At 41.1% G+C, this 13,750-nt stretch overlaps 1 long non-coding RNA gene across 1 annotated transcript; it reads right to left on the reverse strand.

Annotated features, from left to right (window-relative positions):
* Positions 1-10,652: 10,652 nt before the first annotated feature.
* LOC110927491 lies at positions 10,653-13,511 on the reverse strand. The gene is made up of 3 exons (XR_002585663.2): positions 13,477-13,511; positions 12,584-12,667; positions 10,653-10,751 (listed from the first exon to the last, which is right to left on the reverse strand). It is a non-coding gene; the product is annotated as an uncharacterized LOC110927491 (long non-coding RNA).
* Positions 13,512-13,750: the final 239 nt, after the last annotated feature.

Raw genomic sequence — 13,750 nt, forward strand, 5'->3', positions numbered from 1 at the left:
TGATCTCAACCACACGCATTCTCGACCAACATCATATAGTGCTATCAATTCGGCATGATTTGATGATGTTGCTGTAAGTGTTTGCTTAGTTAACTTCCAAGAAATTGTTGTGCCGCCGTATGTGAATACATAACCTGTCTGAGATTTTGTTTTGTGAGGATCTGATAGATATCCGGTATCAGCATACCCAACAAGCTGAGACTTTTTCTGATAGAAAAGACCTAAGTCTTGTGTCCCGCAAATATACCAGAATATATGTTTTACGCCATTCCATTGTCTACGTGTTGGATTCGAAATGTATCTCGCTAGTACATGTACTGCAAATGCAATGTCAGGTCTTGTGTTATTTGCGAGATACATAAGGGCACCGATCGCGCTTAAGTACGGTACTTCTGGACCAAGTACTTCTTCGCCTTCTTCTTGAGGGCGATAAGGATCCTTGTGTGGATCTAGCGGTCGGACAACCATAGGTACGCTAAACGGATGTGCTTTATCCATATTTAATTGTACTAGCATCTTCTGGATGTAGTTTGATTGATGGACAAATGTGCCATTGCACAGATACTCAAATTGTAGTCTGATGCATACTTTTGTCATACCAAGATCTTTCATCTCAAATTCCTTCTTTAACAACTGAGCAACTTTCTCTATCTCTTCAGGAGATCCGATGATGTTGATATCGTCAACATAGACTGCTATTATAGTGAAATTTGAGAGTGATCGTTTTATAAAGACACATGGACTGATTACATCAGACTTGTATCCTTCCTTTTCGAGATATTCACTAAGTCGATTATACAACATACGACATGATTGTTTGAGACCATATAAAGATCTCTGGAGCTTTATAGAACACATATTTCGAGGTGTTGATTTTAATGCTTCAGGCAATTTTAATCCTTTAGGAATTTTCATGTAGATGTCATTTTCAAGTGTCTCGTATAAGTATGCGGTGACGACATCCATTAGTCTCATATGAAGTCCTTCAGAAGAGATTATGAGGCTGATTAGTGAAAGATAATATTTTATATTTAAATAACTTTCCTTTTCTTGGAACTCGGAGATAATTATATAATAGTCTAATTTGCAACATTTTGTATAATAGTCTAATTTGCAACATTTTGTTGCAATTGATGTTGTACTTACTGCTTAAGATATTGTACCATTTTTTTGTCATGTTATTGGCTTATTTTGGGCCAACCCACGCGTCAGCCCATTAACCCCCTCTCTCATAAAAAATATAAACGATCACCCTTTCGTTTCGATTCTGGAATCTGGATACAGAGGTCGCTACAAAGAGAATCAGAGGGAAAGAGGGAGCCGACCACCCTCCGGCAGCCTCCCATGGTGTTTTTCTATTTGATCAACAAACAAGGAAAAATGTGCAACAAAAGGTAGGAATTTTATGCCAATTTTAGTGTTTGCTTGGCTTTATGGTTTTCTTGATATTGGATCTGTTGTTCAACATATTTTGGAATGATTTTCAGAGCGTCAGAACTAGATTGTATATGAGGTGTGTTCTTGATTTGGACTGTAATGAAGGAAACATTATAAACCTAATTCTACCCTGTCACAACCCCTTTATTCTTCTTCAGATTCCTTCAATTGTCCTTTTGTATGTAGATGCAAAAGGTCACTAGAATGACTTACTTCATTTCCGTTCCTAATTTCCACCATATTTCTATTTTTCTTCAATGTTAATTAGGTAAATGGCGATAGCATCTGAGTTGTTTATGCTTTCACAGTTATGCATAACTTTTATTGTTAAGTTTGAGTGTTTATGAACTACTTTAGTTACTTGATATCACTCATTACTTTTGTATTGGTTTTGTTTTTTCCTTTATTACAGCAAACAATGAAGAATTGAAAACGTATTTTAATGATTTGCTTACAACCATTAATATGTATCTTCCTAAAAGTGTTAGTCCTAAGAAGCTTCAGTGATCAATTGTGTGTTTTCACAATGGAAGATTGGAAAAAAAGTGTATGTAATTGGCTCTTTTACATGGTAAGGCTTCAACATTTATATATATAAGGTTGGATGCCAAGTGTTCGAGCTTGAATGAGTTGACTTTAATCAATGATATGTGTAACAATGTAGCACTATCATTGATTTTTTATATATAGTATAGAATAATATAATATAGTTTTGGAATTGCCTTCTTGCAGAGGTGTTAGGTTCTATCCTGAGTCCATCCGGGTTTTCATCCCACCGTGTGTAACGCCAGAGAGATTTGCTATTGTGGCGGCTAAACAATTGTCAAGTGGCATCCGGCGGTATGGTTTCTCGGGGGAACGCCCAAGCCAAACTTTGAAGCCAACGTGGGATCGGATAAGACAGCGTAGTCTGACCAGAGTAGGGCAATGAGGCTCTTCTAATTTGGGGAGTGCGGTGGCCGAACACACAAGAAAGTCACCGTTCCAAAAAAAATATAGTTTTGGAATCAGAAGGGGTTTTTCTATAACATAACTAATGATTAAACAATGGTTTTTGATTTTCCTATAAGAAGCAGATGTTGGTGGTGTTGTAACACCCCGTGTTTTCGAATGTCAAAGTCAAAGTCAAAGTCCAAGTCAAGTATGACTTCTTTGACTGTAATTAGTCTATTTTATGTTTTATTAATTGTATTATGTGGAGTAAGTGTTGTTTATCAAAGGAATCGAAGTAATCGAATGTTTAATCGACGCGAAACGCTTTACGACTGTGAATGATAGGAAGTAACAATGTGATAAAGTTAATCAATCAATAATCAAGCTAATCGAATCACCAATCGAACTCGAAACTTGAACTATGCGAATTTGGTGTTGTTATACGTGTGTGTGTGCCTTATGTGTGCGTGTTTACTTTATGTTATGTGCGGTGATCAATCGAATCGAAACTCGAATCTCAATCGAACTCAATCGAAATCGAATTATGATGAATGGTAACGAAAGGATAGTGTGAAATATAGATGCTTGTATGTAGATATAGTGGTTAGGACTAAAAGTAATTTGAATAGAAAACTCTATCGTATTCGTATCGCCTTCAATCGAAATCGAAATATCAGAAATCGTCGCACCGAACGCTCAAAGCAGGCTGTGGATCGATCAGGCTCCTGGCCGATCGAACAGCCCAGCCGATCGGGCGGACTGTCCGATCGAGCAGGCTGTCCGATCGGGATGCCTGGCCGATCGGCCAGCTCTTTCCCCTTTTGGAAGCCTATAAATAGGCCTGTCATTGTCATTCTTTCCACTTTTGGAAACCCTCTGACCGACCAGCTCGTGTTCTTCACTATCTCTCAGATTTCTCTCAATCCCGGTAAGATTTCATCCTAAATCTTGTACGTTTTTTTATCTATGCACACTCCTACGCCTTTCTATCTTTTAAATCTTGATTTCTAACCGTGAAATCATCAAGATCTAAGTGTTCTAGGATGATGTCATCATGGTGTTCTTCAAGAAGTTCATGTTTTGGCCTCAATCCACCAAGAATCACTTGGATCTAGCCGATTTCCACATAAACAAACTAAGATCTATCACAGATCTAAACATTACATGGTGTAAAGGATTGAAAGAAGGATTTTCCAACTTTATTTCAACTCTTTTACACTCAATGCCTTCAAACCGGAAGAAATGGTTGTGTGGTTCAAGATTCGGATTCTACCTACGAGGTTCACCGATTTCGAGTTAAACTATAAACTCCGTTCTGAACCGTTCACCGACCGGACTTGGGTGGTTCCTGTTCGACCCATCATCACTTGTTTCCATTTAACGCGTTACTCATCGTTATACTATCGAACTATTCAGGCTAACCCTACTCTCAAGCGCTCCCTTCAATCCATCAATCAATCGCTGTGAGTATACTCGAACCCTTTTTTGCTTTAGCACTTTTGGGCGTTACATACGTTACCTATCTAAATCACAATCGAACACACTACTCAATTATTTAAACGCTAACCGTTCTGCATGTATTACGTGACTAAATGAATGCTTGTTGTTATGTTTACACGTGGAATGCTGTCTACCTGCCTTAACGACGTAGTACTATAGTTTGGACTCAGCACCCGTTCACACGGGGGTTGTTAAGGACAATTACTTGCATGGATTACGGTGGTAATCATGTATTACGAACTATCTCGGACAGTCAACCCGCAGTCATTGGTATCGATAGATCCATGTCGATAATTAACATGCTTCATTTTCCTCTGTGTACGTGCTGGTTATGCGTAAACTATTCGAACTCTATATGCTATTATCAAACTTGTATGCTCACCTTTACATTTTATGTATTGACTTTATTTTAACGTATGTGGCAGGCAATTAGGATGCTTATCTGCTAGGAAGGCGAGCTTATAATAAGCGTCTAGAGCATAGTTGTCTGTAGATCTTGCAGATCGAGTCTCTAGAAGCAATTGAACAATTTTTATATTTATATTTAAATCTGAGTTGTCGGAACGGAATATTTGCCTAGTTGTTATCTGAATAATTTGTTTTACTATTTGGGATATGGTATGGGACGTATTAATTAAACTAAATAGTAATGATAGTTGTTGTGGAAACTTCTGGACAATCTGTTTCGCTCAGTGCCATGCCCCGATGATTCCGCCATCCGTTGGGGTGTGACAGATTGGTATCAGAGCCATAACTATAGGGAATTAGGCAAGACACGACCTAGTCCGGGTCGCTATCTTAGAGACCTAGACTATAGTTAGGAACCAACAGACCAAGCTTATGTGCTATATCATGTTATTCTTTGCTATCACTGCACTCAAATTTTCAAATAGAATCAAGCGATTTAGCCAGGATTAGGTGTGAAAACCGCAAACTCTCGACTAAATTGCTTGATCAATGCTGATTTTATCAATTCATCAATGATTTCTTCATTAATTTTTCAAAAAACAACGAGGAGAATTATACCAAACCAGGAGTGAAATCCATATTTTGATGAATAATCTCATCAATTTTACTAAAACAAGGAAGAAGTTGCTAAGCTAGGGGTGAAACCCTAACCTTGACAACTTGTTCCAGATTTTATTTCTCTCACCAAAGCCTCAACGGACTCCAATGACCTGAACTCACAAGTAAGACCTAGGGTATACGTGTTGAATGCCCAAGAATCGAGGCAGCAACGCGAACCCGAAAGTCGAAAAGTGACGATAAGTCCACTGCGAATAGTCGAATCGCTTTAGGTAGTCGATGTCTAGTAGCCGCAGACAATCTATTCCTCGATTTTATATGTTTTGATTCTGAACTCGCAACTGCCAACTCTGATAACTCATTGATTTTATGTGTTATAAGCGTGCTTGTCTGTTTACGTGTTTTAATTTTGAGAATTTCTCGATTTTTGCTATCACTTCGATCGACACACACGACTCGTATTGCTATTCTATCCCAAGATGCTAACAAGTCGCTGCAAAACTAGACGACATTATGCTATGATGTACGCTTATACTATACTCGACATATGCTATACTAATCAATATGCTATACGCGACCGCTATATTCGAATACTCGCAAGACTTAGAGGTAGTCAGGATACTGTATGTGCTACTGTGTGATGATAGGAGAAATTACATGACATTATTTACCTCGGTGATTAAATAAGAATGTGTTTCTATGTTATGTGATTCTGTGCTCTATGTGTTTCTGTGCTTCTGTGATTACGTGAATCTGTGACTATGTGCTTATGTGTTTCTGTAATACATGATTCGACGTGTTCCTGAGCTTTAGTAAGTGGTAGACGTGTGAGGTGAGAATCGATTTGTTGTGTCTGAGACCTACAACAATGTCTGTTGCAGACCATGTCGTCATCTGGACACCGAACCCCTCTTACTCGCCAAGAAAAGAGAGACAAGCGTCTCGCTGCTATCATCGCCAAGCAAGTGGCAAAAGCTGTGAGCGAGGTGTATGAAAACATCAGCAAATCGTCTGAGGAGTCGCGAACCGATGCTCCTAAAGATGCTAACAAGACCGTTTTCAGCTTCAAACAGTTTAAGGCATGCGGACCAAAAGAGTTTACCGGAGAAGATGGCCCTACCGCCATGTTTCAATCGTTTGACTAGGTTGAAGTCACTCTGTGCCAAAGCGGTTGTCCTGAAAATCTCCGTACCCTAAATGCAACCGGCGTTTTCCAGTCCCGAGCTCTAGACTGGTGGACGGCCGAACGAAACAAACGCGGGAATGATGCAGCTTATGAGCTGACTTGGGAAGAGTTGAAGGCCATCATGATGGACGAATTCTGCCCTACCTATGAACGCCAAAAGCTGGAGGACGAGTTTTGGAACATCAAACAGAAGGATGGAGACAACGCTGCTTTAACTGCTCGCTTCAAGCAGCTTAGCATTATCTGTCCCGATCAAGTCAAGACGCCAGACATGGCCATCAAGAAGTACATTCGAGCTCTACCTGATTGTGTAGCCGACTTTGTTCACGCCGCCAAGACATCATCAATTGAGGAGACCTACTTGCTTGCCGCCGAGATCAATGACAAGCGGGTAAAGTATGGTTTCTGGGATAAGCCATCCAAGTCTCTGCATCAAGCTACTACTGCACCGACCGCCAACTCCACTGCTCAACCATCCAGGTCATCACGCCGAAAGAAGAAGCACAACAACAACAGCTCCGGCAACAAGAACTGTGCCGTCACAACAACTGCTGCCCCTCTGCAAGCCGTACAGGCTCAGCAACAGTCTCATCACCGACCAGCTCCAGTGACCAATGCACCGCCAGCAAAGCGTGCTTAGACAGGTCCCCACCCGCTCTGCCCGACATGCTCAAATCATGATCCGGTGGGAATCGCCTGTCGTTTCTGCGGTCACTGCAATCTCTACGGTCATTTCACTGCGAACTGTCGCTATGGTCCCCGAAACACCGCAGCTCCTGCCGCCGCTCATCAAGCTCTACTCCCAGCCCCTTAAGGTCAACCCGCAGCTCAAGCACCCGCGGTCAATGCTCGAGTCTGCTTTGCATGTGGTGATCCTAACCATTTTGCAAACATGTGCCCAAACAGGGTAGTGAAACAAGAGCCCCGACAGCAGCAGCAGCAGCCTCAGCAGCAGCAACAAGCAGCTCGTGCCAGAACTTTCAACATCAACGCCCGTCAAGCCCAGGCTAACAACAACGTGGTTAATGGTACGTTCCTTGTGAATGGTATTTATGCATCGTGTTTGTTTGATACTGGAGCCGATAACTGCTTCGTGTCGTTTGAATTCGAGAAGCTCCTTAGTCGTAAGCGCTCTTATCTCCCCTCATCATTCGAAGTCGAAGTCGCTACTGGAAGAACTGTCGCCGTTAACTCTGTTCTCCGTGATTGTACTCTCGAACTCAACAGTCACGTCTTCCTAATCGACCTTATTCCTATGCAACTCGGAAGCTTTGATGTCATAGTAGGCATGGACTTTCTTCGCGAAAACCATGCTGAAGTTGTGTGTTTTGATAAAATGATTCGATTCTCGCTCGCGAATGGTTATTTATTATGTGTTTACGGTGAAACAGCTTCGAAAGGTCTCAAGCTCATGTCATGCATCCAAGCTAGCAAGTATCTCCACAAGGAATACAGAGCTTTCTTGGCCAACATTGTAGTAGAGGAGAAGGAAAAGAAAAGGAAGGCCGAAGTCAAAGACGTTCCAGTGGTTCGTGAACTTCCTCAGGTGTTCCCTGATGATCTTCCCGGATTACCGCCAAGTCGTGATATCGACTATCGTATCGACCTTATTCCTGGAGCTAACCCTGTTGCCAAAGCTCCTTAGCGACTCGCTCCATCCGAAATGCAGGAACTTTCGAACCAACTCCAGGAGTTACTTGAAAAAGGCTTTATTCGCCCGAGCACCTCTCCTTGGGGCGCACCAGTCCTTTTCGTTAAAAAGAAGGATGGGTCGTTCAGGATGTGCATCGACTATCGGGAATTGAATAAGTTAACCATCAAGAAACGTTACCCTCTACCTCGAATCGATGACTTGTTTGATCAGCTGCAAGGTGCTAAGTGTTTCTCGAAGATCGATCTACGTTAAGGCTATCATCAATTGCGCATTCAAGAGGAAGACATCCCTAAAACCGCTTTTCGTACTCGATACGGCCATTATGAATTCGTTGTTATGCCTTTTGGTCTAACCAACGCACCCGCGGTTTTCATGGATCTGATGAATCGCGTGTGTAAGCCATTTCTAGACCGTTTCGTCATCGTGTTCATCGACGATGTCTTGATCTATTCCAAATCGAAAGCCGAACACGCGCAGCATCTACGTTTGGTTCTCGAGCTACTCCAGGGGAATCAACTCTACGCCAAGTTCTCCAAGTGCGAATTCTGGCTAGAGGAGGTTCAATTTATGGGTCACATCGTTAATAGTCAAGGTATTCATGTCGATCCCGCGAAGATTGAAGCAGTTAAGAGCTGGATTACGCCTAAGAACCCGTCCGAAGTTCGTTCTTTTCTCGGACTAGCGGGCTATTATCGGCGATTTATCGAAGGATTCTCCAAGATCGCTGAGCCGCTTACCGCCCTTACTCATAAAGACAAGCCTTTTGTTTTGGGAACCGAACAAGAGTCTGCTTTTCAAACCCTCAAGCATATGCTTTGCAATGCTCCAGTACTCACGTTGCCCGACGGAAACAACGATTTCATTCTCTATTGTGATGCTTCCAACCTTGGTCTTGGCTGTGTTCTCATGCAACGGAACAAGGTTATAGCTTACGCATCTCGTCAGCTCAAAATCCACGAGAAGAACTATACAACCCATGATCTCGAGCTAGGCGCAGTTGTTTTTGCATTGAAGATTTGGCGATACTACCTGTATGGTACCAAGTGTACGATCTTCACCGATCACAGGAGTTTACAACACATCTTTAATCAGAAAGAACTTAACATGCGTCAACGCCGATGGGTAGAACTTCTTAACGATTACGACTGTGAGATTCGTTATCACCCAGGCAAGGCAAATGTTGTTGCCGACCCACTCAGCAGACGAATTTATTTGCTCAGTATTCGCAATACCCAAGCCCAACATGATCTCGAAACCCTCATCTGCAAAGCCCAACATGCTTGTTTTAACGAACGCACTTTGAAGAAAGAGAGGATCTATCACGATGGAGCTCAGCTTGTAAGCAAAGCAAAGGGGATCTTCTATTATCTGGACCGAGTTTGGATCCCTAAGCGAACCAATTTGCGAAAGATTATAATGGACGAAGCCCACAAATCCCGATATTCTATTCATCCCGGTGCCGATAAAATGTACCAGGACCTTCGTTACGAGTACTGGTGGCCGGGCATGAAACGGGATATCGCTCTTTATGTTGGAACTTGCCTGACTTGTGCGAAAGTTAAGGCTGAACATCAACGACCTTCTGGCTTACTCGAACAACCTCCAATCCCTATATGAAAGTGGGAGAGTATAGCTATGGATTTCATAACCAAACTTCCGCCCACGCCATCAGGTCCCGACAGCATTTGGGTTATAGTTGATCATCTGACCAAATCAGCCCACTTCTTGCCAATACGGGAAGACTACAAGGTAGAACGACTAGCCCGAATCTACACCGACGAGATCATTTGTAATCATGGTACGCCTCGTGACATCATTTCAGACCGTGACGCTCGGTTTACTTCGCGTTTGTGGGAAACGTTTCAAGCGGCTCTTGGTACGTCGCTTAACTTGAGTACCGCATTCCATCCTCAAACCGACGGACAGACTGAAAGAACGATCCGTACTCTTGAAGACATGCTCCGCGCGTATGTCATAGACTTCGGTGGTAGTTGGAATAAATACCTACCATTAGTCGAATTCTTGTACAACAACAGCTATCATGCCAGCATACAAATGGCACCATTCGAGGCCTTATATGGAAGAAGATGTCGTTCGCCTATTGTGTGGCACGAGATCGGTCACTCGCAATTAACCGGTCCCGAGTTACTACAAGAAACGACTGACAAAATCCTCCAGATTCGAGACAACTTGTCGAAAGCCAGGGATAGACAGAAAAGTTACGCCGATAGAAGACGCAAACCCCTTGAATTTGACGTTGGCGACTACGTACTCCTAAAGGTATCACCTTGGAAAGGTGTGGTCAGATTCGACAAGAAAGGGAAACTAGCGCCTCAATATGTTGGACCTTTTAAGATTCTGGAAAGGATCGGCAAAGTCGCCTACAGACTCGAACTACCAGAGGAACTTAGTAACGTCCACCCGACTTTCCATGTGTCAAACCTCCGAAAATGCCTAGCTGATCATGATCTGATTGTACCTCTGGACGACCTTCAAGTAAACGAAACGCTACACTTCGTGGAAAAGCCTGTCGAAATCATGGATCGCCAAACCAAGCAACTCAGACGCTCGCGCATCCCTATCGTAAAAGTCCGATGGGAAGGCAAACGAGGCGCAGAGTTCACTTGGGAACTCGAAAGTGACATGAAGGCTAAGTACCCGCAATTGTTTAAATAAAGATCTGAAGCGAGAAATTGGTAAGATCATTCACGGTGCTGTGCAGCTTTCAGTCTAATTTCGGGATGAAATTCCCAAAACAAGGGGAGGCTGTAACACCCCTGTAAGACCCTAATTCGTATTTGACAAAAAGTCGCAGCGGAACTTCGTGCCATAAAATTTCTTTCATTACAAACGTCTTGACTTACTTGAAAGTTCGTTTTAATATGTATCTTTTACAAAGATAGAGCATAAGTCCTGTTTACTAATAGTACATACTCAATTATTCCCGTACAATCTATCTTGTGACTCGGTCTTCGATCTCTAATCCTTGTGATAATCGCCCGTTATCCGTACAACCTGCACTCACCACATACATTCATAATATTAGCACACATTATATAAACAAGATTCATTCGCGTACACTTCACATTTCGTCATCTTTCAAACTTTAAGCATTTCATCTGCGTATCCATTTCCTAGTGAGGCTTCAATAATGTACCTGCATTACTTTTCATTTTCAAGGTACACCATTAATAACGTTAACCCTCAACGTGTCTAAATCATGCATACATACGTACTTACATACATACACATCTACATACGTACATATCTTTCCTATAACTTTACATACGTGCATACACTCATACATGTCTTTATACATACATACATACACATCTACATACGTATGTACCTTTCCTACATCTTTACATACATGCATACGCTCGTACATATCTTTATACATACATACATACATACACATCTACATACGTACCAACCTTTCCTACATCATTACGTACATGCATACACTCGTACATATCTTTATACATACATACATACACATCTACATTCGTACATACCTTTCCTACATCATTACATACATGCATATACTCGTACATATCTTTATACATACATACACATGTACATATGTACATACCTTTCCTACATTATCACATACATGCATACACTCGTACATATCTTTATACATACACACATACACATCTACATTCGTACACACCTTTCCTACATCATTACATACATGCATATACTCGTACATATCTTTATACATACATACATACACATCTACATATGTACATACCTTTCCTACATCATTACATACATGCATACCTTTACGTACACGTGCTAGATCACGTGTACCTCTTACATAATCATACATTATTTACATGGCTCTTAGACTTAGCTTTATAGCCCATAAACATCTAAAGAACCATCAAAATCATGTTTGGAAGGTCCGCCGTAGACCACGGATGATAAACCGAAGCCTACGATACATAAATCAGCTTAAATAACAAGATTTCAGCTTTTGGAACTTGGGGAGGCCGTCGCCGACGGCCCTAGGGGCGTCGGCGACGGGCCTTGCATTTACCCGTAGCCAGAAACACCCGTAGACAGGTAAATAAGGCGTCGGAGGAAAATTGGTTTTCTAGAGCCCGTCGGCGACGGCCCTAACCCCGTCGGCGACGCCCTCTAGAAAACCCCTTTTTTCTGCAGATCCGTTTCGTCGTCCGTACGCACTAAAACTCGCATAACTTTTGAACCGTTTACCCGTTTAACCTCCCGTTTCTTCCTACATGCTTGTAAATTCACATTCTATCATATGAACTTAAAATCTCATATCCGGATTAAGTAAATTCTTAACTTACATGCTATCGGCTTATTATTCATGTACGATTATTCGACCCGTTCATGTTTTCATCAAACATTTCATTCGTTTTAGCCCAAAACTTACACGAACCTTATAACCATAATAATTTTACATTATCCGGGGTTTCGTACTTGGGATTTACGTACCCGATACCCGGTATGCGTTAAACTTATTCATTTCATTCATTTATACGAAAACAACTTGGTTAATACAATTTCAACTTGCTAACTTGATTGTCCATTAACCATAACTCACAACCGGGTATTTATACTATTAATTCGCGCCTCTAATTCTTGATTAGCGTGCTTATGTACCATTCTACCCATACCCGGTTATAGCACCGTATTCATTACTTACGCAACCCTTCCGGTATAGTAATAAAACCACATTTTGATCCATTACATCTACTTAGCGAAAATCATCGATTTCATACGAACCATCCTTATTTGTCCTCAATTATCATACTTAATTAACTAGCACATATCTTTACGTAAACAACTAAAAAGTGATTACGGAAATCACTTACCTTGTGCGTCCATGTTCATACTCGTTTCCTCGCCACTTCTTGACCTGTTAGCCTTCCGTGCTTGATTCCGTCTCGACATAATTCCTATACTTCCATGTCATCGAAATCACATTGTTATTAGCATACACAATTGTACATGCTAACGATCATATCGATCGTATAATTCACATTTGACGTTCATAGTCACTTCTAACAAGCATAATACATGTAACCAAATTCATATCATTTCCAACTCGTGGAATCCGTCATGTCATCGCATTAAACACACATACGTCTAACACGCATCGTATAACTTACTTTAATCTTACAATTATGGCAACATGACAGTTGACTTTTAGAAGTCAACGGTCCATTTACTTTAACTTTCGACTTATCATTATATATCCGTAATATCATAATCGACTATACAGACAACACTATATGCATATCATCTTTTACTTACATACAATTTCATCTATTAAGCTCACCTAGGCATTTCATCAAACACTTGGTGTGCGTACCACTATCTTTGCACAATGTACAACTAATTTATGCATATTCTTCTAATCTTATACATAATTCATCCAATCCTCCCACTAATTAGCATTTATCCTTCATACATAACATCAAGCATATCAACACCATATTTCTTTCAATTCATCTAACAAGAATTCATCATACCCACATAATACAAACAACATGCAACAAGAATTAGACATGGATGATGATTCAAGTCATTATTCTTACCATAACTAATGGGTTTCGCCTCTAAACATCAAATTAACCTAAACCATGCATAATCCATGTTCTATATGATGATTCTAGCATATCCTCATGCTCAATTTCATACCAATTCATGATCTACAACATAACCCACTTCGTGGGTAATCACCAATCTAGAATCTAAGACATACCTTATGATCCCCTAGTGTAGGTGATCACAAATTCGTGTTCGGTTCTAAATTTGAGCTTCATTTATCCTTCCAATTTGATGGATTAGATGGAGTTAGCGTTTTGACTTCATGAGAGCTCCTGCTCCCTCTAGAACACACGATCGTGTGTGTGTTTGTGTGTGTAAAATTTTATTTATTAATTCAACTTTCAACTTAACCCACTTTAACCCCTCAAGTTGTCACTAATTATAAAGGGGCACAACTTTCCTTCCTTTAATTGTTTTTACCATTTTGT

The sequence above is a fragment of the Helianthus annuus genome, chromosome 3, assembly GCF_002127325.2.
Source record: "Helianthus annuus cultivar XRQ/B chromosome 3, HanXRQr2.0-SUNRISE, whole genome shotgun sequence".
Lineage (NCBI taxonomy): Eukaryota > Viridiplantae > Streptophyta > Magnoliopsida > Asterales > Asteraceae > Helianthus > Helianthus annuus.